Source organism: Saimiri boliviensis, chromosome 9 (assembly GCF_048565385.1).
Source record: "Saimiri boliviensis isolate mSaiBol1 chromosome 9, mSaiBol1.pri, whole genome shotgun sequence".
Lineage (NCBI taxonomy): Eukaryota > Metazoa > Chordata > Mammalia > Primates > Cebidae > Saimiri > Saimiri boliviensis.
The window spans coordinates 67,019,000-67,046,666 of NC_133457.1; the positions used below are offsets into that span (position 1 = coordinate 67,019,000).

At 49.1% G+C, this 27,667-nt stretch overlaps 1 protein-coding gene across 2 annotated transcripts in view; it reads left to right on the top strand.

Moving 5' to 3' along the window:
- Positions 1-202: 202 nt before the first annotated feature.
- TRAK1 (trafficking kinesin protein 1) overlaps positions 203-27,667 on the top strand; it is a 200,862-nt gene continuing 173,397 nt past the window's right edge. The window contains exon 1 of one of the 2 annotated variants that reach the window (XM_074406084.1): positions 203-613. The gene's annotated coding sequence lies outside the window, so the exon portion shown is untranslated. Of the gene's footprint in view, positions 614-995; positions 1,072-27,667 lie in introns of those variants that run through there. The other variant, XM_074406091.1, reaches the window with a different exon arrangement.

Consider the following 27,667-nt stretch of genomic DNA (forward strand, 5'->3'; position numbering starts at 1 on the left):
GGCGAGGGACGGGCGCGGCTCCGGGGACCGGGACGAGGCCGTGGGCATCCCGGAGGGCGGCGCGCAGGTGGCGGCGCGGGCCGCGGGCGGGGCCGGAGGGGGAGGGCTCGGCGCGCGTCGGGCGGTGACGGCAGCGCGGAGGGAGGGGGTGGAGCCGCCGCGCGCGGGGTAGCCATGGCGAGAGGCCGCGCCGCGCCGCCCGTATCGGAGCCCGCGCCCCCGCCCGCCGCCCCCCGGCCCGCGCGCCCGCCGCCCCCGCGCGCCCGCAGCCCCTGCAGCCCCCTCAGCCCGTGACGCCCGCGCGCCGCGAGCCAGGCCCCCCCCGGAGCGGGGCCACAGGCGGGAGAGCCCGGGCGCCCCCGAGCGCCCCTGGAGCCCCGCACGCCCCGACGACCCCGCGGTCGGAACCCGGACCCGAGCCCAGGAGCGCCCGGGCAGGCGTAGCTGACCGGACCCGACCCCCGGCCCCCGAGTGCCGGAGCCGCCCGGCCGGCTGCAGCGGAGGGAACTGGAGCCGCCGGGCGGCGGGGGCCGGGCCGAGAACGACGCGGAGGCGGCGTAGGAAGAGCCGAGCGCCCGGCACCCCCGAGCCCCAGGACCGCGCCTCCTGCGGGTAAGCCGGGGTCCGCCCTCCCGCCGCCGCCTCGGGCCGGGGATGGGGGACGCGGCGTCCGGAGTGTCCGCGTGAGACCCGGGCGGCGGGAGAGGCCGGGACCCTGCGGGGACGCGCTCCTGGCGCCCCTGCCGCACCTGCCCGCGGCCCTCGGACCCGGAAAAGTGCCCCGGGGCTTCGTGTGGGCCCCGCCGCGTGGCCTGGATCCGCGCCCGGGCTCTGCGAGGTGACAGTGAGGCGACCTTCAGAGCGCGCGGAGCGGCCAGGCCCGCGCGCGGGCAGCACCCGGTTCCCACGCACCCGCAGGGCGTGATGAAAACGACACCCTCTGAGTGTGTAGACACAGACGTGCGTTCAGAGCCCGCTTTGCGCCCTTGAGAGCCAACGAGTTCACTTCCTCACTCTTCTGAGTTGATTTTTAAAGTTCTTTTCTGGTCTCCAAGGTCAGCCTCTTGCAGGTAAAAATAAATGCGGTGAACCCGCATCGGCTCTGCTTTTGTAAAGTTGTGTTTCAGGAAAGATGTCAGAAGTCGGCCTGTCCCGAGGCTGGCGCTGGGCGCGCCTCCGCTTTCAGCTTCCCGGTTTTAGACCCTGGGCTGCGCTTGTGCAGACTCTGAAATTAGCCTCCGAGGTATTCGTCATTGGACCGCTGATTTTTTTTTTTTTTTCACCACAACTTTATTTGCTTCCAAGGTGTGAACGTTGTTGGTTCCGTCTGTGAGTGTGTATCGGGGTCGGCCACCTTTCCTGGAGGGTCTTTTGTTTATCTGGAAGGGAGGTGGAGGTTACCATACGGAAACGCTCTCGTTCCACGGCCCTTTCCGGTTTCCAGCTACCAGAGCAGCGAAGAGGAAGGCGCTCAGGCCGAGCTCTGGTTACCCCTGGGGCCAGTCCACTGGGGACGGTCTCCCGGGTGGAGTGGGGAGACCACAGGCTGGGAGCTGGACCCGTAGGCTTGGAGACGTGGGCCTGGAGTGGCAGATGGCGCCTTCCCCTCTGTCTCTGTTTGGAATGATCATGCTCGGTTGCTCTTTGATCTTTGACCTCCGCTTTGTCAAGAGGTTCCCAGGCCAGTGTAGTCTAGGCCAGCTGGAGAGCTAAGCCGGGCCCTGGGGGATGCTGAATTGGGCTAAAGCCCTTGTCCCAGGACGGCGAGTTTGGCAAGATTTGGATTTCAGCTTGGCCCCAGCGCCAGCTGCTTCCTGTTTGATGCCCCAGGGACCAGTTTCCCATCCTCAGCGCTCGGCTCAGGGTGTCTCCGCCCTGGCTGTGTGGCCTCTCCTCTCTGGTCCTGGAGTGGGAAACTTGGACTGAAATTCCAACCCCTCTCTCTTTATTGGCTGTGTGACCTTACTTAACCTCTCTGCCCTGCTCTCCCCTCTCTGGGAGACACTGTTTTAAATGCAAGTGTCTGTCTGTAAAAGTTCGACTGAATGACATGGGAGCGCTTTCAGGTCTCATTCCAACATGATTCGGTTTGTAATTTGGTAACCTTTTTGAGCCTTAGCAGGGATAATAAAGCATGTAACAGTAATTATCGTTTTATAGGTTTATTATGAGGGTCAAATCAGGTAATATAAAAGGGCTTTGGGCCGCGTGTGGTGGCTCACGCCTGTAATCCCAGCACTTTCGGAGGCCGAGGTGGGCAGATCACTTAAGATCAGGAGTTCAAGACCAGCCTGGTCAACACGGTGAAACCCTGTTTGTACTAAAAATACAAAAATTAGTTGGGCATGGTGATGGGCACCTGTAATTCTAGCTACTTAAGAGGGCAAGGCAGGAGAATAGCTTGAACCTGGGAGGCGGAGGCTGCAGTGAGCCAAGATCACCCCACTGCACTCCAGCCTAAGTGACAGAATGAGACTCCATCCAAAAAAATGGGGGGAGGGGGCTTTGAAAATATTAGAGCACTATTCACATTGAAAGGAGTTCTTAAACTTTCACTCTCCAGACTTTTAAGGTTTACCGTCTTAAGTGGATTTTGTTCCTGTCATTGCGTTCTTTTTTTTTTTTCTTTGAGTGTCACTCTGTCACCCAGGCTAGAGTACAGTGGTGCGATCTCGGCTCACTGCAGCCTCTGCCTCCCGGGTTCAAGCAATTCTTCGGCCTCAGCCTCCCAAGTAGCTGGGATTACAGGTGCCTGCCACCACGCCCAGGTAATTATTATATTTTTAACAGAGATGGGGCTTCACCATGTTAGCCAGACTGGTCTCACAGTGTTGGCCTCAAGTGATCTGCCTGCCATGACCTCCCAAAGTGCTGGGATTACAGGTGTGAGCCACTGCTCCCAGCCCTCAGCGTTGCATTCTGAGTCCTTGCCTCTGGCCTTGTATGTAGTAAGCCTCTGTAATTGACGATTCTTGAATTAAACATCCTGGCGCCCCATCTTGACTCTGTGCGCTCAAGGTAGAGAACAGACCTTGGGCATTCTCCTCTCAGCTGTCAGAGTTTTTATAGTTATGATTGTTCTGTTGCATCGTACAGCTCATAAGAGAGCCAAGGAGAATAAGTAGATAGGTGGCCAGTTTTTCTACAAGGGACAGTTCTTTTTTTTTTTTTTTTTTTTTTTTTTTACAAGGGACAGCCCTTTGGGGCTCAAGTGAGAAAGGCGAGGGTGAACAGTTCATTTAAACTCACTGAGGGTTGCAGACATTCAGTAAAGCCTTTTGTGCATGCCAAAGTTTAACACTGTATGATTGGAAAGTTTGATAAACTTGTGGTAATGTTACCATGACCAGCCTCTTCACATATATGATTCTGTGATCCTTGGTTTTGAAAATGGGCTCTGATCACTGGGCACAGGGGTTCACATCTGTAATCCTAGCACTTTGGGAGGCTCAGGCAGGTAGATTGCCTGAGCTCAGGAGTTCAAGACTAGCCTGGCCAACAAGGTGAAACTCCATCTTGACTAAAATACAAACAAATTAGTAGAGCTTGGCCTGCACCTGTAACCCCAGCTACTTGGGAGACTGAGGCCAGAGAATTACTCCCAGGAGTTGGAGGTGCAGTGAACTGAGATGACACCATTGCACTCCAGCCTGGGTGACAGAGTGAGACTCTGTCACAAAAAAAAAAAAAAAAAAGAAAAAAAGAGAAAAGAAAGAAAGAAAATGGACTCTAATCTATTTAATTCATCTATATTTGGCATGCACTGTCATTTTTGTAGGGGGAAGACAAGAGGATGCTCTTTTAAAAAGATGAAGATGTTAGGAGGAAAACTGGGTCTGCATGAACTCAAGGGCTCCTGTGGCTTCTTAGGTTTTATTTTATTCTTGGAAAGAGATACACTGTTGTTTGACAGAGTTACACTGTTGAATGAATGGGTCTTCTGGCTTCTCACCTCCCTTTTTCCCCTTCTTTTCAAACAAATGTTCCCTATTCTGACTTGTCTTCTTAGATGTATCTAAATGGAGGCCACTTTCAGTGTTGAAAAGTGCAAAGTTTTAGTGAAGAGACAGTAAATAATTGCATATGTGTGAAACTGGATGTCTCCTGAGTTACATAGAATACCAGTGATGTGTAGCTGCTTAAAGAAAGGCTGTGACAGGTGTTTTATGCACGTCTGTGTAGTAGTATTCTTTATAGTGAGACATTTATTTAATTATTGTTAATAGTGCACCTGAGGTGGAAGAGGGGTGAGTGAGTGGGAGGGGAGCTCTTGAAATCTTTGTTTGGTCTTTTTTTTTTTTTTTTTTCAAAATATATTGTTTTTATTTTATAGTACTGTTTCTTGTGGAGCAGGGCTAACTCGTGGGCAGTGTGCCCACGGTCGGCCTGTTTGGACTTCATTACTTTTTTTTTTTTTTTTTTTAAACAGAGACAAGTTGTTATATAACAGATGAAGCTGGGAATAGCCCTTCCTAGAATGCCGAGGTGGGAGGATCATTTGAACCCAGGAGTTCAAGACCAGCCTGGGCAACATAGTGAGACCTCATCATTCCAAAAAAAAAAAAAAAAAATTAGCCAGGTGTGGTGATGTGCACCTGTAGTTTCAGCTACTAGGGAGACTGAGGTAGGAGGATCTCTTGAGCCCAGGAGGTTGAGGCTGCAGTGAGCCATGACTGCAGCATTGTACTCTAGCTAAGTGACAGAGTAAGACCCCCATCTCAAAAAAAATAATAATAATAATTGCTATCTGATCAAAAAAAAAGTGCTTTTTTTGTTTGTTTTGTTTTTTATTTTTTTATTTATTTATTTTTTATTTTTTTTTAATATTTTTTTTGACACGGAGTTTCACTCTTGTTACCCAGGCTGGAGTGCAATGGTGCGATCTAGGCTCACCGCAACCTCTGCCTCCTGGGTTCAGGCAATTCTCTTGCCTCAGCCTCCTGAGTAGCTGGGATTACAGGCACACGCCACCATGCCCAGCTAATTTTTAGTATTTTTAGTAGAGACGGGGTTTCACCATGTTGACCAGGATGGTCTCGATCTCTTGACCTCGTGATCCACCCGCCTCGGCCTCCCAAAGTGCTGGGATTACAGGCTTGAGCCACCGCGCCTGGCCTGTTTTGTTTTTTAAAGTAGAGACGGAGTTTCGTCGTGTTGGCTAGGATGGTCTCGATCTCTTGACCTTATGATCCACTCTCCTTGGCCTCTCAAAGTGCTAGGATTATAGGCATGAGCCACCGTGCCCAGCCTCCAAAAAGTACTCTTAAGGAAAATGTACTTTATTTTCTCTGAGGTTCTGTGGACTCCCCAGCATAAGCACATGTACCCCAGTTTGGGAATCTTGGGTCTGTATTATTTCTAGGGTCTCTGCTAGTCCCAGAAGATAATCTGTCTAGAGGAAATGAATTTTGTACTAACTTCCGACAAGGATGCTCCGTCACAGTATAAATTATCCACATTTGAATGTTAAATAAGACCATGCTGTGGGTACCCAGGTGACTTAAAATTTTTTTTTTTTCTTTTAAGAAGTAGGTGAAAATAACTGTGAACATGTGGACTAAGTGGCTTGGCATTTTCTGAAAGTGTCTCTTTAGCATCCTATTCAGGGCACTTCTCTCTCACTGCATTCCTCCTTAATGACTAGAATTCGTTACTAGATGATATGATTAAGTTGATTAAAAGATGCCACTGTCTACTGATTTATGTTCATACAGATTAACTATCAGCAAATCCTATCTTCCATTACATAGATGCAGGTTGATTTATGTCACTTAAAATGCATATTAATTAAAATAGGGATGTAGGATCTCACTTTTTTTTCCTCTATCTCCAGGATTACTGAGATAAAGCATTTATGCCTATGGAGAACCGTGGGATTTTAGAAGTTGTCCATCCGTTCCTCTGGTTGTTTTGGTAAAATTAGAAAGTTCTTTTTTTTAAAGATAGAATCTCTCTGTTGCCTGCGCAGAAGTGCAGTGGCGTGATCATAGCTCACTGCAGCTTTGAACTCCTGGGTGCAAGCCATCTTCCCGCTTTGCCTCCCAAGTAGCAAACTAGCCACACCTGGCTAGTTTTCTTTTTCTTTTTAAAATGATTTTTGTAGAGATGAGGTCTTCCTATGTTGTCCAGGCTGCCCTGACCTCAAGCGATCCTTCCACCTTGACCTCCCAAAGTACTGGGATTACAAGCATGAACCACTGTACCTGGCCAGACAGTTCTTTAACGTGAACCACATGTGCTGGATGTCTGTTTTGCTGACATTCTGTAAGCTCTCAGTTTTTAAGTTTTGCAAAATGCAGAGCAGATAGGATACAGTCTACTCTAGACGCACAGCGCCTAATGCAGGCTGCCTCCTTTGATTGTGGATTCCTATCAAATAATTTCTAGTTTGACATGGGACCAAAGATGTGATGTCTCCCTATAATGTTAGAAGTGGTTTGGCTTCACCTGTATTATTAAGTCAGGAATTTGGACCTTGAGGAGCAGGTAAACATGAGAGCAGAAACCACCCTTGAATTTATGTTGGTCTGGGGACCATTAGGAAATATTTCTTGGAGAGTCGGGGAGACAGATTCCTTTGACTTCCAGAAGGATTGATCGCCCTCAGCGCGATGAGAAGGTCAGGCAAAGAGGGGCTGCAGGCAGCTCAGCAGTTCATGCCACGGGGACTGACGGGCCAGATTCCTGGTGGAACCAGGTGGCTGTGTTCCGGCTGCAGAACACGGCGGGAAGAGGACACGGCTCACGAGAGGTGATGCTGGCAGTCTCTGCTTCTGCCTGACTTTTGCTTGCCGCTGTGCTCTGGGAAACAAATGTTTTATATCACGTTGCATTACCATCGAAGGCTGACAGATTGACTGAACCCTTCATTATCTTAGCTTTGTTGATTTTATGTCTGTACACCACTTGCACTGCCCATAACCCCGTGTCGGTGGCCACTCCTGTGACCTGCATTGCTGTCACAGGGTGGTTGTGCCTGCTTTTTTTTTTTTTTTTTTTTTTTTTTGAGATGGAGTTTCGCTCTTGTTACCCAGGCTGGAGTGCAATGGCGCGATCTCAGCTCACTGCAACCTCCACCTCCTGGGCTCAGGCAATTCTCCTGCCTCAGCCTCCTAAGTAGCTGGGATTACAGGCACGCGCCACCATGCCCAGCTAGTTTTTTTTTTTGTATTTTTAGTAGAGACGGGGTTTCACCATGTTGACCAGGATGGTCTCGATCTCTCGACCTCGTGATCCACCCGCCTCGGCCTCCCAAAGTGCTGGGATTACAGGCTTGAGCCACCGCACCCGGCCTGTGCCTGCTTTTGAACTTCAGGTAAATAGCGTCGTATAGTGAGCACTTTTGTGTCTGGTCTCTTTTGCTCAACGTGTTGTCTGCGACGTTCACTCATTTGTTACATGTTCTAGTGCTTCATTCCTTTTTGGTGCAGAATAGTATCCCGTTGTGTGGTTATACCATGATTTGTTCACACAGTTACCTGTTGATGGACATTTGGGTTTTTTCCATTTGGGGGACTATCATGAATAAATCCACTGTGAACTAAGTATATAAGTATTCATTTCTCTTGGGGTATGTGCTGAGGAGTGGGTTATTAGGTCATAAGGCATATGTTCGGCTTTAATAAATGTTAAGTTTTCCAAGTGTTCATTCCTCTTTGGATGTGGTATATGAGACTTCCAGAAGAGAAAATGATAACTCAGTAAAACAGCGTGCTACGTCTTGTGATTCTGAATACAGGCTGGCACGATAAAATAGGTTTGCCTGTTGGACTTCCAGTGGGGGGTTTGGTAATCTGATATCTGAAGAGATCTAGCAGGACAGTTATAGTATCACGGGGAGGTCCAGAGGTGCGGGCTTTGTCTGCTCTGTAGACTTTCAAACCTGGGAAGAAAATTGGAGGTTTACTTAAACTAAAGGGACAGATTCTTGTCATGTTACAAAGTTGAAATTGGCAAGCTTTATGCTGGAGAATTAAAAACACTAAACAAACAACAAACCAAACCTATGATTCAGGAATAGCATTACAATGATTTAGAGGGAAGGCGGGGAGGAGGAAAATGAGCAATTTGTTATGTGTATGACTCACTGGTGCTGTGTCTCTGAGTATTACGTTTGGGTGCAGAATTTCCAAGACAATTGATTTACTGGCTTTCATAGCAGAGAAGAAAAGAGTGTCACTTACACAGCAAGCGTTTCTTTTCAACCTTCGCGTCTAGAATATGTTTTAAATAAAATACAGAATACAGTTGTGCAGTTGCTTTATGTGCCTGAGTGAGATGTAGCAGTGTTTTCATTCATTAGTGAAACAGTTAAATCCTTCCTGTTTAACAGCGTAGACACAGTGCAGCACACCACTGATGTGTTTGAAGGCATGTTCCTTTTCCCCTGTGAGACTGGTGCTTCGATGAACCCAGCAACTCCTGTTTATGTTAGGCAGCTTCGGAATCATCACCTTATATGATAACCTCATACAGTTATTTATTTTTTTTAATGGAGTCTCACTCTGTCACCCAGGCTGAAGTGCAGTGGCATGATCTCGGCTCACTGCAACCTCCGCCTTCCGGGTTCAAGCGATTCTCTTGCCTCAGCCACCCACGTAGCTAGGATTACAGGCACCCGCCATCATGCCCAGCTGATTTTTTTATTTTTTGTAGAGACAGGGTTTCACCACGTTGGCCAGGTTGATACCGAACTCTGGACCTCAGGTGATCCACCTGCCTTGGCCTCCCAAAGTGCTGAGATTACAGGCGTGAGCCACCATGCCCAGCCCTCTTACAGTTATTAAGAGGGTTATGTGAACTTATACATATGGTTGGCTAAGAGGAAGCATTTGTGTTAGCCATAATTACTGTTTACTGAACTCCTCATGGTCCATTCATCCACAAACAGTTTGGGAACAGGTATTCTCTGCCACACCTCAAGGGTGGGGTGTGCACTGGCCTTCATCTGTATGACAGGGGCAGGAATAGCCCCCATGGCCTAAAGCACAGATGTGAGCTATGGTTTTTGCTCACCTGGCAAGTAGCTTCCCTGCTTTGACTTTGAGGAGTAAGGGCTAACTTTGCAACGGTCCCAAGACATTAGAAGAATCCCTTTGGATTTGAATATCAAGACATTCCAAAGGTGTCTTGTGGAAAAAGCATAGTTTGGTGTTATATATTTGAGAAAACATCTTTCTATTTGAGAAAACAAGCAGATTGTTATGATTACAGCCGAGGATAAAAGGCGTGACAGCCAAATCATTGGCAAAATTAGACTAAAATGTTGACTGGCGCAGTACACGTTTTACACTCTGTTTGAAAGATAGGAAAGTCATTAGTCTTACTAAATTTCTGGCCAGGTGTGGCAGCTTATGCTTGCAGTGCTAAGACTTTGGGAGGCCAAGGCGGGTAGATTGCTTGAGCCCAGGAGTTGGAGATCAACCTGGGCAATATGGTGAAACCCATCTCTGCAAAAACTACTAAAATTAGCTGGGCATGGTGGTGTGCCCTGTAGTCCCATCTGTCTGGGAAGCTGAAGCTTAAGCCTGGGAGACAGAGGTTGCAGTGAGCCATGATTACACCACTGCACTCCAGCCTAGGCAATGGAGAGAGACCTTGTCTCAAGAAAAAAAAAAAAAAATTAGTACAAGAGGAATTTTTTTACAACAATTGTTAACTTGCAAAACTTTTAGCTGGGCTAAGTCTCTTGATGTTATAGTAGAGATGAGAGTCGTGAAGGGAATAGAGAAAATAAATATTCTGGCCAGGCCTGGTGGCTCATGCCTGTAATCCCAGCGCTTTGGGAGGTTGAGGTGGGCGGATCATGTGAGGCGGGCAGTTCAGACCAGCCTGACCAACATGGAAAAACCCCTTCTCTACTAAAAATACAAAATGAGCTGGGCGTGGTGGCGCGTGCCTGTAATCCCAGCTACTCGGGAGGCTGAGGTGGGAGAATCGCTTGAACCCAGGAGGCGGAGGTTATGGTGAGCCAAGATCGTGCCACTGCACTCCAGCCTGGGCAACAAGAGTGAAACTCCGTCTCAAAAAAAAGGAAAGAAAGAAAAGAAATGTTCCTGGGAGTCTGGCTGTCTTCTAATCTAGTTTTCATTCTTTACGGTGTACTGAATTCTCTGTTTGGCGAGAGGCAGCATGGCAGATTGATCACTACAAGCAGGTTTGAGAACTTCCCTCACAGACTCAGAAGCTGCATCCGTATTTGGTCCCTGGGGTGGAAAAGGGATGCAGTTTGTAGATTTTCAAGGAGAAGGCCCATGGCAGGGTTGGGTGGCATTAGGCTTCACCTTGGTAAATGCGTCCCAGGCCAGCACATGACCCTCCATGGTGACTGAAACCGATGGAAGCTCTGGCTGTACTGCAGTGGCAGAGGGCAGGTTAGCGCGTGCAGCGTTGGGAGATGTCCAGCAGGTGAGCGTGAAGAGGTAGGGAGGGTAAGGAAGGGCAGAGTGAAGGATAAGGCCGAGGTCTTTGAGTTGGACCACCATTAATCAGCTGTCCCGGTGGTGAGGACCTGGAGGGTCTTGTCTTGTTTTGAATGTACTGAGTTTGATGTGCTCCTGGGTTTTTTGTTTGTTTGTTTGTTTGTTTGTTTGTTTTGAGATGGAGTCTCTTCTGTTGTCCAAGCCAGAGTGCAGTGGCATGATCTTGGCTCACTGCAACCTCTACCTCCTGGGGTCAGGTGATTCTCCTGCCTCAGCCTCCTGAGCAGCTGGGACCACAGGTGTGTGCCACCACGCCCAGCTAAATTTTTTTTTGCATTTTTAGTAGAGATGGGGTTTCACCGTGTTGGCCAGGATGGTCTCGATTTCCTGACCTCATGGTCTGCCCGCCTCGGCCTCCCAAAGTGCTGGGATTACAGGCGTGAGCCACTGCACCTGGCCACTCCTGAGATTTCTAAGCAGAGATGTTTAGGACAGTGGGACATCTGGGCCTGACACTTGGCAGAGGGGTAGGAGTTTGAGGCAGGGGTTTGGGGACCATTCCTGTGTAGACAGGAGTGATATCCGTGTGTAGAACTCCCAGAGGAATAGTAACTAGAGTTCGGGAGACCAGAAGTGCAGGGGAGAGAGTGTTCTTTTGGTGAAGCGTAGGGTTGACAGGGTCACTCCCCGTGAGAAGCCAAGTGAGATAAAGGCTAAAATGTCCTTTGGGTTTGTTTATACGTAGTAGGTATGCAGATGTTTCTGGCTGTATCATTTACTTCTTTATTTCTCAGAAGAGATGCTGGCTTAGCCTTGCAAACATCTTAAAAAAAATTTTTTTTTGAGACAGGGTCTTGCTGTTTTCTCCAGGCTAGAGTGCAGTGGTAGTGATGACAGCTCACTGCAGCCTCCACCTCCTGGGCTCAAGCGATCCTCCCACCTCAGCTTCCGGAGTAGCTGGGACTACAGGCATGCACCACAATGCCTGGCTATTTTTTTAAATTTTTTTGTTGAGACAGGGTTTCACTATGTTGCCTAGGTTGGTCTTGAACTCCTGGCCTCAAGTTATCCTCCCACCTTAGCCTCCCAAAGTGCTGGGATGGATTACAGGTGTGAGCCACGGTGCCCAGGCTCCTTGTAAACATCTTATGGCAGCACATCAACTGTAAGAGTTCTTGCGACATTCATGAAATGTTGCAGGTTTCCTTGCTGTGATTATCTGTGCTAGTCTTAGGAGTTCTTGAAACTAGTGAGCTCATGGCTGAGAGCGGTGGCTCATGCCTGTAATCCCAGCATCTTGGGACCTGAGGTGGGTGTATCAATTGAGGTCAGGAGTTCGAGATAAGCCTGGCCAACATGGCAAAACCCCATCTCCACTAAAAATACAAAAATTAGCCAGGTGTGGTGATGTATCCCTGTAATCCTAGGTACTGGGGAGGCTGAGGCAGGAGAACCCAGGAGGCAGAGGTTGCAGTGAGCCAAGATCACTCCATTGCACTCCAGCCTGGGACACAAAAGTGAAACTCCATTTCAAAAAAAAGAAAAGAAAGAAAGAAACTAGTGAGCTCTGAGATTTTACTCTACTTTCTTGTGATTCTTATGTCTTAATTGAGGTTTTATAGATGTTCTATTGGAGTTACAGAATCATGGTAAAATTGGAGAGAAATGGAAATTGCTTATTTTAGCAGAAACCTCTGCAGCCCCTATGAGAATGGATAAATTAAGAAATCTGACAATATAAAGTGCTGACGAGAATGTGGAATAACTGATAGTCTGGTGTATAACATCCAGAGGAACAACTTCTTGGAAAACTGATATTTACTGAAGCTGAGCATGTGCCTTTTCACTCAGTGATCCACTCAGGTATTCACGGACAAGAACCAAATGCTTATGTACTTAGCTCATAGCAGCTTTACTCATGATAGCCCCAACTGGAAGAAACTCACATGTGGATCAACAGGTGACTGTATAAACAAGGCACGGTATAGCCATACCATGGAATACTACTCAGCAGCTTAAAAGGGAATGAAGCACGAATACACAAAACAGATAGAGTGTTGCAGACAAAATGCTGAGTGAGAGAAACCAGACACAGAAAGTACATACTGCATGACCCCACGTGTGTGAAGTTCAGAAACAGGCACAGTTACCCTCTGGTGACTGAGGTCCGAGTGGCGGTTGCCTGTGATGGGGTATTGACAGTACAAGGTGTGTATAAATCACTGTGCCTGTGGTTCTGCCTGCTCGAGGCTGAGGTGGGAGGACCGCCTGGGGTCGGGAGTTGAAGGCAGCATACGCTCTGATCGTTCCTGTGAATAGCCACTGCACTCCAGCCTGTGCAGTATCACGAGACTTCCTCCCAAGAAAATAAAAAGAAAAAAGTAAAAAAAAAAAAAAAAAAAAAATTGGAGCTCAGTGTTTAAGATAATGAAAAGTTCTGGTTAATTTGTCAGCTCTCAGAACAAGCCTGTCTAACCTGTGGCCCCTGATGGCTTTGAATGCGGCCAAACACAAATTCGTCAACTTTCTTAAAACATGGAGACTTTTTGCAATTTTTTTTTTTTTTTTTTTTTAGCTCATCAGCTATTGTGAGTGTATTTTATGTGTGACCCATGAAAATTTTTCTTCCAGTTTTGTTCAGGAAAGCCAAAAAAGTTGGACACTCCTATCTTAGGTGGCAGTGCAACACGATGTAAAATATTTATTCAGATACTCAAAGTCTGATTTCACTGTGACACACACACACACACACACACACACCCCTCCGTCGGTGACCCTGAAGCTGTTGCCCAGTCTTTGGTGTAGCTAATGGGCCTGGTGTTTATTCTTTCCTTGGCTTGCCCCATGTGTATTGTTATTAATGTGGGCCAGGGCCTGAACTAGGGTTGTACAGAATTTAAGGAAGGGTGCCGAAACCCTCAGTCATCAAGGTAAATAGTATTTTAATGTAATACTTAAAAATATAAATGCAAACAATTCTGTGATGAACAAAATATCAAAATTTTAATTAAAGCCAGGAGTGGTGGGCCAGGCACGGTGGCTCACGCCTGTAATCCCAACACTTTGGGAGGCCGAGGCGGGTGGATCATAGGGTCAGGAGTTTGAGACCAGCCTGACCAACATGGTGAAACCCCACCTCTACTAAAAAAACTAAAAAATTAGCCGGGCATGGTGGTACGCGCCTGTAATCCCAGCTACTGTGGAGGCTGAGGCAGGAGAATCGCTTGAACGTGGGAGGTGGAGGTTGCAGTGAGCTGAGATCACGCCGCTGCACTCCTGCCTGGGCAACGAGAGCGAAACTCCATCCAAAACAAACAAACAAACAAAATAAACGGGATTGGCATTATTGGATATTTTTGCTTTTGGCCCTGATATGGTGCAGCAGGACACTGTTGTGGACCTGAAGATGGAGCCAGAAGGAATCTCTTAAGACTTGAGAAAGAGTGACTTGACCTGGAGGTGTGACCAAAAAGAGTGGAAAGGCAAGATTGGAAGAATAAAGACCAAAATTGCATTCGATTATGTTAATGCTTCTGCTGTTCTGTGAGTGGAAACAACTGTGCTGGGTCTCAAAGAGGATCCTTCTCAGTTTATTATACATTCCAACAAAAGGGAATCATGTATACAAGTATTTATGATAGTCCTTAGAATACTGTATCTTTGAAGTTTGGTGAATTTTGCAGTGTTTAACTTATGGCAACAATAGCATTGGTGTCTTAAGTTAAAACAGGGCATTGTTGAGGGTTACATAACTTATTCATGATATTAATGAGATAGAAACAGCATGTTTCTGTGTGTAAGTGTTTAACAGTAGGTGAAGTTAATGATTGCCCACGTTTAGCTAATCCTCTGATTGCTCTTGAAATAAATACTTGCTGGACAGGGACAGAGTCTAGTTATTTGTCAGCATGAGTACTTCATGCTTGCATACACACCGTGTTGTGCTTCCAATCCTGCGTTTTGAAACGTGGCCTTCTTTGTCTTTTTCTGGTGAGTGAACCCCAAGTGTCTCACCGTAGCCATTTGACTCTTCCTGGCTGTCATGATGTGTGGCCCTGGATTGAGAGTGAGTGCCCCCAGATTTTTCAGCTTCTCTTCCAGTTGCTATGGATACCACATCAATGCCAACGTGGGTCCTCTTGTCACTTACTCTGGCCTCCCCTCAGAAGCCGAAACCCTTCCCCTTCCTGATGCTAAGGCACAGTTTCTTAAAGTGCTAGAGAGCTTTTGAAAGTATACTGTGATGGGAATTAGTTTCAAAGGATTGTAGCAGAAGGGGTTAACACTTCCCAGCCTTGTGAAAACCTCACTTCTTTGTTTACCTCCTCCCTGCCCGCCCTTGTGCTGTGCCTCAGTCAGTGGGAAAGTCTTCCTGCCAGACACAGCTTCCCTGCCCAGCGCTCCCGAGACGCCCGCACCTCGGACCCTGGCAACGAGGCACGCAGGGGCATGCTGGCCTTTTGCTGTGGCCTAGAAAGTTTTTCATTTGGAGTTCCGTTTTAAAAACAGATGTAGGGTTATTTACATCTTCTTGCGTTAATTTTGATAAGTTGTGTATTTTAACGGCTTTATCCACTTCAAGCTGCTGAATTAATTGGCATGATTCTTACTCTTTCAATGTCTGTAAGATCTGTAGTGATGTCCCCATCTTTTATTCTGGCATTTGCCTTTCCCGTGAAGAATGTGTCCAAAGGGAGAGGGGAAGGAAACAAGAAGAATGTGTCTGTTCAGAGGAACTGCTGGATCAGAGTAAAGTAGCTGCAGAAAGTGGGAGGGGTGGTTTCTGGAAGTGGGGGACGAACGCAGGGAGAGAATAAAGCATGCCTGTGGGGGAGGGCTGGACGGGGACTGCTTCTCGGTGGCAGCCTCCTCTCTCTGGAGAAGGAGCGTCACGTGGCTGGTGAGCTCATTAGGCTGGGGACACCAGCTGTGCTATTATTAGGGCTTTTAAAGTCTGTGGCAGATGTTCCGAGGCGGAGTTCCAGCCTTGTTCACTTCCCACATATGGGCTGATACAGTACACAGAAGAGGGACTCTAACAAGCAGCCTTTCCAGGCAGCACGCCCCCGATTCTCCTCTGTGAGCTTCGTTCTTTTCTCCCTTCTCTGTTTCTCTGTTCCTCCCTCCACTGTTTGTTCTTTTTCTTTTTTCTTCGTTTCTCTTTCTCCCTCTGTCTCTTTCTTGCTCTCCTCTATTTTCCTGTATTCTCATTCTTTCTGTCTCTCCCTCCACGCCTCCCTTCTTCATTCTTTGATCCTTTGAGGCCCCTTGTATTTAATCCTTTGTGGAACTGGAAGAGGACTCAGTGGGACATGAAGTACTTTTGCTCATTTTAGATTAAAAGTGAGCCTTGGCATTTCACAGAAAGTGTAAGAAATGTGGGCAAGTCTCAGGGTGATCCTGTACTAAAGTTTTTTTTGACAAGAGCCTGGTTTGAGTTGCATGGTTAGCTTGCTGTCCTCTTCATCCCATGGCTTTTGCACAGGACCACTTTGACCTCCATGGACTGAGAAGCTAGCCACGGCAGTGATTGCTTTTGCACACCAATCTGTGTGTTGTTAGTTTGGCTAATCACCTTTTCTGCAGCTGCTGTTCTGGGTCTCAGTGATCAAGTGATTAAAGAGATCAGTGATCTTTTTTTTTTTTTTTTTTTTGAGATAGAGTCTCACTGTATCGCCAGGCTGGAGTGCAGTGGCATGATCTCAGCTCACTGCAACCTCTGCCTCCCAGGTTCAAGCGATTCACCTGCCTCAGCCTCCTGAGTAGTGGGGACTACAGGCGCGTGCCACCATGCTAGGCTAATTTTGTATTTTTAGTAGAGATGGGATTTCGCTGTGTTGGCCATGCTGGTCTCAAACTCCTGACCTCAGGTGATCTGACCTGCCAAACTGCTGGGATTACAGGCGTGAGCCACCACACCTGGCCAGTAATCAACTTTTATCAGTAAGTTTCCATGTGTCGACTCTGCCTCTCCTCTGATTTATAGTAACCCCTGTCTTAGCTTGGAATTACAGGGTATAATCAACATCAAATGTCCTTAAATAATTGCTCTGGGAGACTGAATTTCTGCAGGAAATGGACTCTTACGTGAATATAATCTCAGTGTATACTCTTTAATAAAGTCTCAGAATGATGCAGGCTTCATTATAGATGTTTCCTACTGTTTATTTCAAAGTTCTGATATTTTGATATACTTACACTAATTTTTTAGCTAGAGCACAACATTCATTACCCAATCATATTTTTATTTCAAAAATAATGAGATAATATATGCATACTTTATTGGCATTTCCTACTCTAATAATGGCCACAACTGTCAGAAGTACATTTTTAGAAAAGGTTTTATAATCTGGGCATTTTTCTTTCTTTTTTTTCTTTTTTGAGACAGAGTCTCGCTTTGTCACCCAGGCTGGAGGGCAGTGGTGCGATCTCAGCTCAGTGCAACTTCCGCCTCCCGGGTTCAAGAGATTCTCCTGCCTCAGCCTCCCAAATAGCTAGGAATATAGATGTACGCCACCTTGCTGGGCTAATTTCTGTATTTTTAGTAGAGATTGGGTTTCACTATGTTGACCAGGCTGGTCTCGAACTCCTAACCTTGTGATCTGCCTGCCTTGGCCGCCTAAAGTGCTGGGATTACAGGCGTGAGCCACTGTGCCCCGCCAATCTGGGCATTTTTCTTCAAAAGAAAGTAAATATATCTATTTTAGAAAAGTGCATTTATATTTTAAACATTATTTAGTTGTAGAAAATATATTTTAAAAAGCCCAAAACCTAAACTATACAGTGAGACCTGTATGAGAAGAGACTTACTTAACTGGGTAACTAATTATTAATATGTTCATTTCCCTGTGAATTCAGTGATTGGGAAGGAAAACCAGGAACAACCATTTTTCATTTCTCTAATTTTATCTGAAGGAAGTGAATCGTAAAGTAGGAAGCCACTTATAAAGCCTTTTCTCTCAATGGCAGGCTCCGTTTTTTGTTTTTTTTCTTTTTGAGATGGAGTTTTGTTCTCGTTGCCCAGGCTGGAGTGCAATGGTGCAATCTCAGCTCAGTGCAACCTCCGCCTCCCGGGTTCAAGCGATTCTCCTGCCTCAGCCTCCTGAGTAAAGTAACTGGGATTATAGGTGCCCACCACCACGCCCAACTATTTTTTTGTATTTTTAGTAGAGACAGAGTTTCATCATGCTGGCCAGGCTGGTCTTGAACTCCTGACCTCAGGTGTTCCACCCGCCTTGGCCTCCCGAAGTGCTGTGATTACAGGTGTGAGCCGCCACACCCGGCTGCAGCCTCTGTTCTTACAAACTAGTGGATGCAGGTTCTGGAACGGCAGCGGGTGGGCCACGTGCTTACAGCCTGCCTAACGTGACAGTTCTGAGTGGTTTATGCTTATTCCAGAAATGCATGGTTGGCCCTGATTTCATACGTCTTCAGCAGGCAAAAATCACCTTTGATTAGAGTCAGGGGATTCCTGGCAGAATGGGGAGTTGGAGACCCACTTAGATCAATCATTGCTCATTGTGTGCTGTGTGGCTTCCCGGGGCCAGGCATTGAGTTATGGCAGTAGATGAGACGGTCCAGGTCTGGCGGCAGATGGGAGAGACATGCAGTAGTAACAGGTGTAGGATACGATGCCAGGTAGTGATTAGGAGAGAATGTGGTGGCAGCAGAGGTGTCTTTAGGGTGGTTATGGGTGAGCAGAGATCGAATGGGGATTGAGCCATGGGAGCATATGGAGGCCAAGCTTCCCAGGCAGAGCAAACAGCGAAAGCAGAGGCCTTGGTGAGAAGGCCAGTGTGGTGCAGTGCGGGGGGCTCCTGGATAAAGCCGCGAGTTACTCAGCGGAGAGCTGTGTACCCTTACAGCCGCCTGCTGTCAGGAGTGGGTATTTTAATCTGCCTAGGATTGGGGAGCTACTGGAGGATCCTGCGTACGGAGGAAGCTGCAGGGGAGTGACAAGAATTGATTGATTTTTCGATGGTTTATTTATGAGACAGGGTGTATTAGGCTAGTCTCACATTGCTATAAAGAAATACCTGAGATTGGGTAATTTATAAAGAAAGAGGTTCGATTGGCCCATGGTTCTTCAGGCAGCACAAGAAGCATGACGCTGGCATCTGTGTGGCTTCTAGGGAGTCCCCAGGAAACTTACAATCATGGTGGAAGGGAAAGAGGGAGCAGCACTTCACATGGCTGGAGCAGGAGGAAGAGCATGCACTTTAAACAGTACCAAGCGTGGTGGGAAACTGTAAGAAACCACCCCCATGGCCCCCACACCTTCCACCAGGCCCCATCTTCAATGCTGGGGATCACAACTCAGCATGAAACTTGGCGGGGACAGATCCAAGCCGTGTCTCAGTGTCCTGCTCTGTCACCCAGGCTGGTGGGCAGCAGTGTAGTCTCAGCTTGTGGGAGCCTCAACCTCCTGGGCTCAAGAGATCTTCTCCCCTCAGCTCCTCCAGTAGCTGGGACTGCAGGTGGGTGCCACCATCCTGGCTAATTTTGTTTGTTTTTGGTAGAGATGGGGACTCACTATGTTGCCCAGGCTGGTCTTGAACTCCTGGGCTCAAGCCATCCTCCTTCCTTGTCGTTCCTGAGTGCTAGGGTTGCAGGTGTGAGCCAATGTGCCCAGCCTATTTTTTTTTTGGACAGAGTTTCACTCTGTTGCCCAGGCTGGAGTGTGGTGGTTCGATCTTAGCTCATTACAGCCTCCGCTTCCCGGGTTCAAGTGATTCTCCTTCCTCAGCCTCTTGAGTAGCTGGGATTACTGGTGTGCACCACCATGCCCGGCTAATTTTTGTATTTTTAGTAGAGATGAGGTTTTGCCATGTTGGCCAGGCTGGTGTCAAACTCGTGTCCTCAAGTGATCCACCTGCCTTGGCCTCCCAAAGTGCTGGGGTTACAGGTGTGAGCACTGCGACTAGCCCTGAAACCTCAGCTGCTGTGGGGAGCCAGAGCAGGGGAGGCAGGATTGGAAGCAGGGATGGTAGAGAGGGTTTTGCACCAGGAGAGGCAGGAGGAGGGTGGTAGAAGGTGACATTTCCAGGCAATAGAAGGATGTCATGTGCCCTGAGGGGTGGAGGGACAGGAGGAGCCAGGGGGAGAGAAGAGGCAGGGGTGAGGCCTAGATCTCACACACATCTTAATGGAATTTTTAAAGTCAGAAAATATTTGCATAATTTTTAAATCCTGGGGTTAAAAATTGTTGGCTCTGTGTGGTGGCTCACGCCTATGATCTCAGCACTTTGGGAGGCTGAGATGGGAGGATAGCTTGAGGCCAGAAGTTCCAGGCCAGCATGGGCAACATTGGGAGGCTGAGGTGGGAGGATCCCTTGAGCCCAGGAGCACAGGCGGCAGTGAGCTGTGATCTGGCCACTGTACTCCAGCCTGTGAGACAGTAAGACCCTGTCCCTCTCTCTCTATATGGCCGGGGTGGTGGCTCACGTCTGTAATCCCAGCACTTTGGGAGGCCGAGGTGGGTGGATCACCTGAGGCCAGGCATTCAAGACCAGCCTGCCCAACGTGGTGAAACCCTGTCTCTACTAAAAACACAAAAATTTGCATGGTGGTGTATGCCTGTAATCTCAGCTATTCGGGAAGCTGAGGCAGGAGAATTGCTTGAACCCGGGAATGGAGGTTGCAGTGAGCCAAGATTGTGCCAGAGGGAGACACTCTCTCTCTCTCTCTCTCTCTCTCTCTCTCTCTCTCTCTCTCTCTCTCTCTCCTCTTTCTCTCTCTCTTTCTCTCTCTCTCTCTCTCTCTCTGTCTCATATGTATATGTAACTTGTTGGCCAGGCAGTTAGTAGGGACTGCTTGGGTTACAGTTTTCCCAGCATTTGAGAACTAGGTGGAAGCATCTTCATCTCAAGCTAGAAGTAGTGGATGAAGAGGAATGAGAATGTTTTCTTTTGACACTGAGAAATTACTTTCATCGGCAGAAGAAAAGGTAAACCTCAAACTTCATTCTAAATCAACGAGCATGGTGTAACTGTTGAACAGAGTTCAAAGAGAAAAACGAAATGATGTGCTCAGAGCACAGTGTCAGTGACACTTGGTGAGAGTTAACCTCAGTTTTTTGAATTTTCAAAATTGATAGTTTTCCAAAGATTCTTGGCTGGGCATGGTGGCTCATGCCTGTAATCCCAGCAGTTTGGGAGCCTGAGGCAGGAGGATAACTTGAGCCCAGGAGCTCGAGACCAGTCTTGGCAACATAGTGGGACCCCCATCTCTACAAAAAATAACATTAGCCAGGCATGGTAGTGCGTGCCTGTAGTTTTAGCTACTCTGGAGGCTGAGGCAGGACTTTGAGGTTACACTGAGCCATGACTGTGCCACCGCACTCCAGCTCAGGGGACAGAGAGAGACCTTGTCTCAAAAAAAAAAAGAAGTTTTCTGAACATTCTTCAGGTGATTGGATAATACTTCCTCAGTATCTGTTTTGTAAAATCTGCTTAGGCTGTGTCTGGAAGCAGTGCCTCATTTGACATTCACTGTTTTAAAAATGATCCTTTTTAGAGTGGGGCTGTGAGTTTCCTCTTGACATGGATAATAACATGCCCCCAGAGTAAAGATCAGAATTTCAGGGACCCGGGAGAGTATAAAAAGATTAAACAGCTGATCCAAGGCTCATCATTGTCACTCCTGCTCACCTCAACAATCTGAGATTAGTTCCCTGCCTGCAAAGCCGCTGGCCCTGAGCACAGTATGGGTCGGGCGGGGGCGTGGGGGCTGGAGGGTGAACTCCGAATTCTTCCCCATCTCCTGAAAAGTGAGGGGAATCAGCTCCCTCACCCACGGGCCTGGAGAGACTGAGTCGGGAATGCTTCACAGGTTTCCTATTTCAGTGGGTGCTGATGCTTCAAGTGGGTAAGTGGCTGAGCTTATCGGTAGGGAATCTAGACGGTGCAGTTCTCTTGGAATCTGAAGTATTTGAGGACAGAAAACCATGCTGCTTTCTGGTGGAGTATGGTGAGAATAATGAGCCCCGAGAGGTGGGCTTGTCCGGGGACCGCAGTGAGCGAGGCCTGCCTGGTTGATGCGAACGTTAACCTTCCTAGGCGTCTTTGCCCTGCCGTGCAGCGGCTGCCCCTTGCCCCTTGGTGTTTGCAGCCAGGCGCCTCTTGCCAAGTGACCGCGGGAAGCCCAGGATTTTGCTCAAATGCACCTAGAGTGGGTCAACCTGGAAAAACCATCTTTGCAGCCTGCAGCCTCTTCTCAGGCTTTTCCACTGTCTTATTAAAATCCAAGTAAATAAATACCAAACAAACGAAGCGCCGGAGGAATACCGTTGCCATCTTGTGCGTGAATGTTGGCCACGAGACTGTCGTCCTCTCTTTTATTTCCTCAAGGTTTCTTTTTCCTCCACGTCTGTGGCACCAAACATTTTGTCACCGCGTAAAACCAGTGTGGTGCTTTTCTCCTTATAACGAAACTTCGTTGTCATCGGAATCAAAGCACCGGCTGCCAGGCACGGCGGTGTGAGCCTGGAGTTCCAGCTACTTGGAGGCTGAGGTGGGAGGATCTGTTGAGCCTGAGAGTTCGAGGCTGTCGTGAGTCACGACTGCACCATCTGCACTCCCGTGTGGGCAGAAGAGGGACACCCACTCTTGAAACAAACCACCAACTGGCTCGTGTGGAAATGTGGGGAGGAATTTCCCTGTGGAGTTACCATCAAGTCAGCTCTTTCAGAAATATAAACTCTAGGCCAGTGTTGCCTCAAAAACCGACATTTGGATGTGTTTGCTCTGGAACTGTTAGCGCACCACGTTCCCGGTGCTTTTTAATGGGCTCTGGGTCATCACCGCGGCCTCCTGTCTCAGCCAGCATACAGGAGGCAGCAGGCTTATTACGCAGCAGCCTGGCAGTCCCTGACCCCTCCTCCTCGGAAATGGTGTGAGGTGCAATTAGAGAGCTCTGGGTGGGGATAAGGGATTGCTGAGGCATAAATAATGCAATCTATCCTGTCTCTCTGTGAATGTGGTGGGGCGGAGCGGCTTTGGTGTTTGGAAGCCCAAACCTCAAATTCTGGATACAGCATGTTTAAGATCTGTGATCTTGGCAGCCTGGGTAATGAAGTGAGGCCTCATCTCAAAAAAAAAAAAAAAAAAAAAAAAAAAAAAAAAAAAAATTAGCCAGGGTGGTGGTACACACCTGTGGTCTCAGCTCTTGAGGGGCTGAGGCAGGAAGATCACTTGAGCCCAGGAGTTTGAGGCTGCGATGAGCTGTGATTGGGCCACCGCATTCTTTTTTCTTGAGATCGAGTCTCTCTCTGCTGCCAGGCTGGAATGCAATGGCGTGATCTTGACTCACTGCAACTTCCGCCTCCTGGGTTCAAGCGATTCTCCTGCCTCAGCCTCCCGAGTAGCTGGGACTACAGGCACACACCACCATGCCTGGCTAATTTTTGTGATTTTTAGTAGAGACGGGGTTTCACCATGTTGGCCAGGCTGGTCTCGATCTCTTGACCTCGTGATTCACCCCCCTCGGCCTCCCAAAGTGCTGAGATTACAGGCGTGAGCCACCGGCCTGGGCCACTGCATTCTAGCCCAAGCAGTAGAGTGAGACTCTGTCCCAACAGATAAATAAATAAACTTCGATTTTGGGAAAGCCCGTAGTCTGTGAGCCTCAGTGTCTCCACCTATAAAATAAGACTGTGCACTGTGCTGGTGGGGATTAGAGAAGGTAATACTCTATAAGTTCTACCTTTGCTCTTGCTTGTTGATGGCCTGTAGGATGCATTCGGTGAAGGGATCTCTGAGCTCCGTTCCTTTGGGACAGGTGACGTGTTGATGTTTCCTCTTTTTCCTCTCTACCCGCAGACTCTCTGCCTCATTCCTTGAAGACTGGGGCATGTGGCTCAAGGCTGTCTTCCCCTGACACGCGGGTGTATCATTCTGGGTTCCAATGACTCCCCTAGCATCTCGGTCTATCCCCCGCCCAGGTTGCGTCTTCAGCCGGCTTCACCACGGTCCTCGTCACAGGCTGGACTGCTGTCTCCTGGAGTCACCTGTTCACTTGCAATCCTGAGCAGATCCCCCTGTTCTCTGAGTGCCAGTCCTCCTGTCCCTCTGCACATACTCCTTGCCACACCTAGGTTCCTGGCTCTTCCCTACACCCCACCCTTCCATCACTGAGCACCCACTGTCCTTCCTTCGTGCACCTGCCCAGGCTCTGCCCCTGCCTCCTGAGAGCTGCTGGAGAAATCACATAGTCACCTATCCAACCATCACGGTGACCCTGTAAACCAGCTTCAGCTCGGTCGTAGGGTCCCATTTTAAAAATGTGAGACAGAGTCTCACTGTGTCACCCAGGCTGGAGCACTGTGGCACGATCACGGCTCACTGCAGCCACAACCTCCCTGGGTTCAGGTGATCCTCCCATCTCAGCCTCCCGAGTCGCTGGGACTACAGGCATGCGCCACTACACCTGGCTAATTTTTGTATTTCTTGTGGAAACAAGGTTTCTCCATGTTGTCTAACTGCTGGGCTGGAATGCTCTGCCCGCCTCGGTCTCCTGAGTGCTGAGGTGACAGGTATGAGCTGCTTTTGTATTTGCTTAGTCTCTGCCTGCCTTTTGCCATGATTACTGTCCTGTACTTTCCATGTCTGTCTCAGACCTGTGCTCTGTGCGTGCCCTGGGCCTTGCGCAGCTGTCCTTAACAGCGTGAGCAGGAGCACCAGGTCCGGGGCCCGCAGCCCCCATGCCCGGCCATGTCTGCCTCCTCTCAGGTGCAGGAGGGGCCCTCTTCCTACCCGAGCCGGTTGTGCCGCCAACACAGATCCCATGCCCCCTCCTCAGGAGCAGCGCTCGGTCCGTGAGCCCCTCTGTCTCTTCAGCCTCCTCCTGTCTGCGGCCTCCATCTCGCCCTCCTGTAACATGCTCAGTTCTCTGCCCGATTTCTGGACCTCATTCCCCGGGGCCATCGCTCTTCCCATGTCATTGCGGGTCTCACAGAAGTGTCCTCTTCCTCCTTCCCGTGACCATCAGGTGTCTGCCGTCAGATGCCTGGGCCCGTTACTCCGGCACCAATAACCCAGCGAATTTGGTGCTGAGTCCGTGGACCCTTCCAGTCCCGGCGTTCTTTAACCTTTGACAGCGTGGCCTGTAATGCCCTCATTCCTTCCTTCCCGAAGTGTGGTTTCCCTTGGCTTCTGGGAATCGACGCCCTCTTGGTTTTCCTCCCACTTCTCCAGCCACCCCACCTTAATTTCCTCGTAGACCACAGGCTCCTCTGCCTCCTTCAACCTTTGAATGTTGGTGTCCTCAGGGTGCTTCTGGTGCCTTAGCTGGCACGCTGCTCCAGGTGACCTTGTCAGCCGGTGCCCTGGTTGCCGTCAGTACACGGATCTTGGACCAGACCTGTCTCCTGAGCTGTGGACCTGTTCACCCACCTGCCTGCCGATTCCACACTTCCATCACCGCCTGTACCCCACCGCCATTACCCGCTCCCTGCCACCGCCAAAGGAAAGGGTCTGTCTGTGAGCAGTGACATGGAGGACACTGCTGTCCTCAGCTGCTCAGGCAGGAGCTGGGACCTTTTCCTGATGCTTCTTTCGCCCTGGCCCCTTCTGGCTGGTCACCTCCCAGACCTCCGTGATTGCCCTGTTGGGCGTGGCTGTTCTGACATTGTCCCTACTCTGGTGCTTGGTGACCTTCCTTAAGTGCAGGTTGAATCCCGTCGCGGCCCTGCTTAGTATCAGTTAGGGAGCTGCCCATGGGGCAGAAGAGAAGAGGCTGCTGCCCTCCTGCCTTTGCTAAAGCCCTCCGGAGCGTTTTCAGCTTTCCAGTGGACCATGCTTCTCCCTCTCCAGGACTTTGCTTTGCTTCTGCAGTTAAGCTCTGCCTGTGTAGAAAGACCCGGCCACCCCAGCCCCCAGCTCTTCTCTGCATAGCCTGTTCTGGCATCCCCAGCTGCTCCTGGCAGTCTACGTATCTCTTGCTCACCTTTGAAGTTGGACCTATGGCTGTCCTGGGAGGCCTTCCTTGACCCCATGTGACCCATCCGTAGCAGCAGTTCTGTCAGTGGCCTGGCGCTGCTGCTATTTTGGTCCGTGGCCTCTTGAAAGTAAAGAGCATCTGTGGGAGGCTTCATTTGGACAGTGGGGAGGACACGATGGCTGACACGGCCTCTAGCACTTGACCCAAAGGGCTGTTCTTGTCTGTGTGTTACAGGGACCAGAGCTTGCTGAGATCGTCACTCCCAGCAGATTGCAGGGACTTTTGTTGAATTCATTGGCTGCTATGTTCTCAGTACCTCACAGTAGTGCCTGGCACACAGTAGGTACTCAGTAAATATTTATTGAATGACTAAAAAGTGAACTTCTCAATCTTCATTTGGGTTTTCATGATACCTGGAGTGTGTTCCTCATGACTCTTAGAAGTTGCTGTGTCTCTCTGCCAGGGTAGATAGAGGGCACGGATTTGGAAATGGGGGCTGGCTAACTGGCACGCCCTTTCTGCTCCTTCCCCACACGTTTGTAAACCTCTTGAAATCACAAGCTGTAATCACCCGAGCAGTGTAACAGAATTCCTGGGTCATGAGGCAGCCGTGACTGTTCTGACTCATGCCACACAAGGGGGAACTTAGCATGTTTCCAGTCCTAAGAGTTACAGGCTGCTGAGGCTTGACTTTTTTTTTTTTTTTTTTTTTTTTTTTTGAGACGGAGTTTCGCTCTTGTTACCCAGGCTGGAGTGCAATGGCGCGACCTCAGCTCACCGCAACCTCCGCCTCCTGGGTTCAGGCAATTCTCCTGTCTCAGCCTCCTGAGTAGCTGTGATTACAGGCATGCACCACCATGCCCAGCTAATTTTTTGTACTTTTATTAGAGACAGGGTTTCATCATGTTGACCAGGATGGTCTCGATCTCTTGACCTCGTGATCCACCCGCCTCGGCCTCCCAAAGTGCTGGGATTACAGGCGTGAGCCACCGTGCCCGGCAAGACTTGACTCTTTAACAGACAAATGCCTTTCACCCTTCTAGGGAGTTTATTTTACTTTTTATTTTCTAGCGTTTTGAGACAGAGTCTTGCTCTGTCGCCCAGGCTGGAGGGCAGTGCTGCGATCGTAGCCTCCAACTTCGGGGCTCAAGCAATCCTCCTACCTCAGCTTCCCGAGTAGCTAGGATTACAGGGGCACGCCACCACACCTGGCTAATTATTAATGTTTATTTATTCATTTATTCTGTTTTTGTAAATATTTTCCTTTTTTCCCCCTCTGCTGCTGGAATCAGCATAAGTTCTTATTCGTTTTGTAGAGGAGTCTTGCTATGTTGCCCACTCTGAGCTCGGACTATGAGGCTCCCGCTGTCTTCTGACCTTGGCCTCCCAGAGCATCGGGGTTACAGCGTGAGCCATCACGCTTTGATTTAGCCTGGCCGAGTGCAGTAGCTGACGCTGTGGTCCACGGAGCAGAAATGTGCTGCTGTGGTGGGGTACCACGGGAGCTGCTTTCAGAGTTCCAGCATCCAAGTAACTGATTAGATAAGGTTTATCATCATTCTTCTATTGGACAAATATTTACGATGTGTCCATTTTAGGCCCATTTTCTTTAATGATCCTATTCACTGGCCTATGGGTTTTGTTTTCAGCCTTCTCTCTGAGTAGACCAGAAGCTGCTAGAGGTCAGGGGCGTCCTCTGCGGTGTTCCCTGCAGATGTTCAGGGCCCAGAGAGGTGCCTGGCCAGTGTTGAATGAATGGCAGGCGGGGTACTGGGGCTGGTGAGCAGGCATGCCGATGCGTGAACCCGCATGGAGCTTACAGCCTGGCCGTGTAGACAGACATGAATGCAGTTTCACAAACAAATGTCAGGTTGTGACAGTGACAGCTTCTGTGGCAGGGACCATGGTTCTCAGGACGAACATGAGGCTTTGGCTTAGGAGTTTGGGAAGCCTTGCCGAGAGGTAAAGGAAAGGAGGGAGTCTTGTGACCCGTGTTCGGAGAGTGGATATCAGAGGGAACAACTGGAGAGAGACTGGAATCACGTCTTTCCGTCTCTAGGAGCGGTTCCGTCCTACGCCTCTCCGTTATGATCACAAGAAGCAACACTTCGTGAGTGTTTGCAGGCTGACAGCAGTGCGGGCTCCATCCTCCCAGTGGCCCCCGAGTGGCGCCTGGGAATCCATTAGTGGTCAGGTGGCTGGGTGAGGGGTTTGAGTCCAGATGGCCTTCCCCTCTTCCTGATATGAACTGTGTGTGGTGTATAAAAGATACCGTCAGTCCTAGATTCTTGAGAGGTCACTCAAAGGC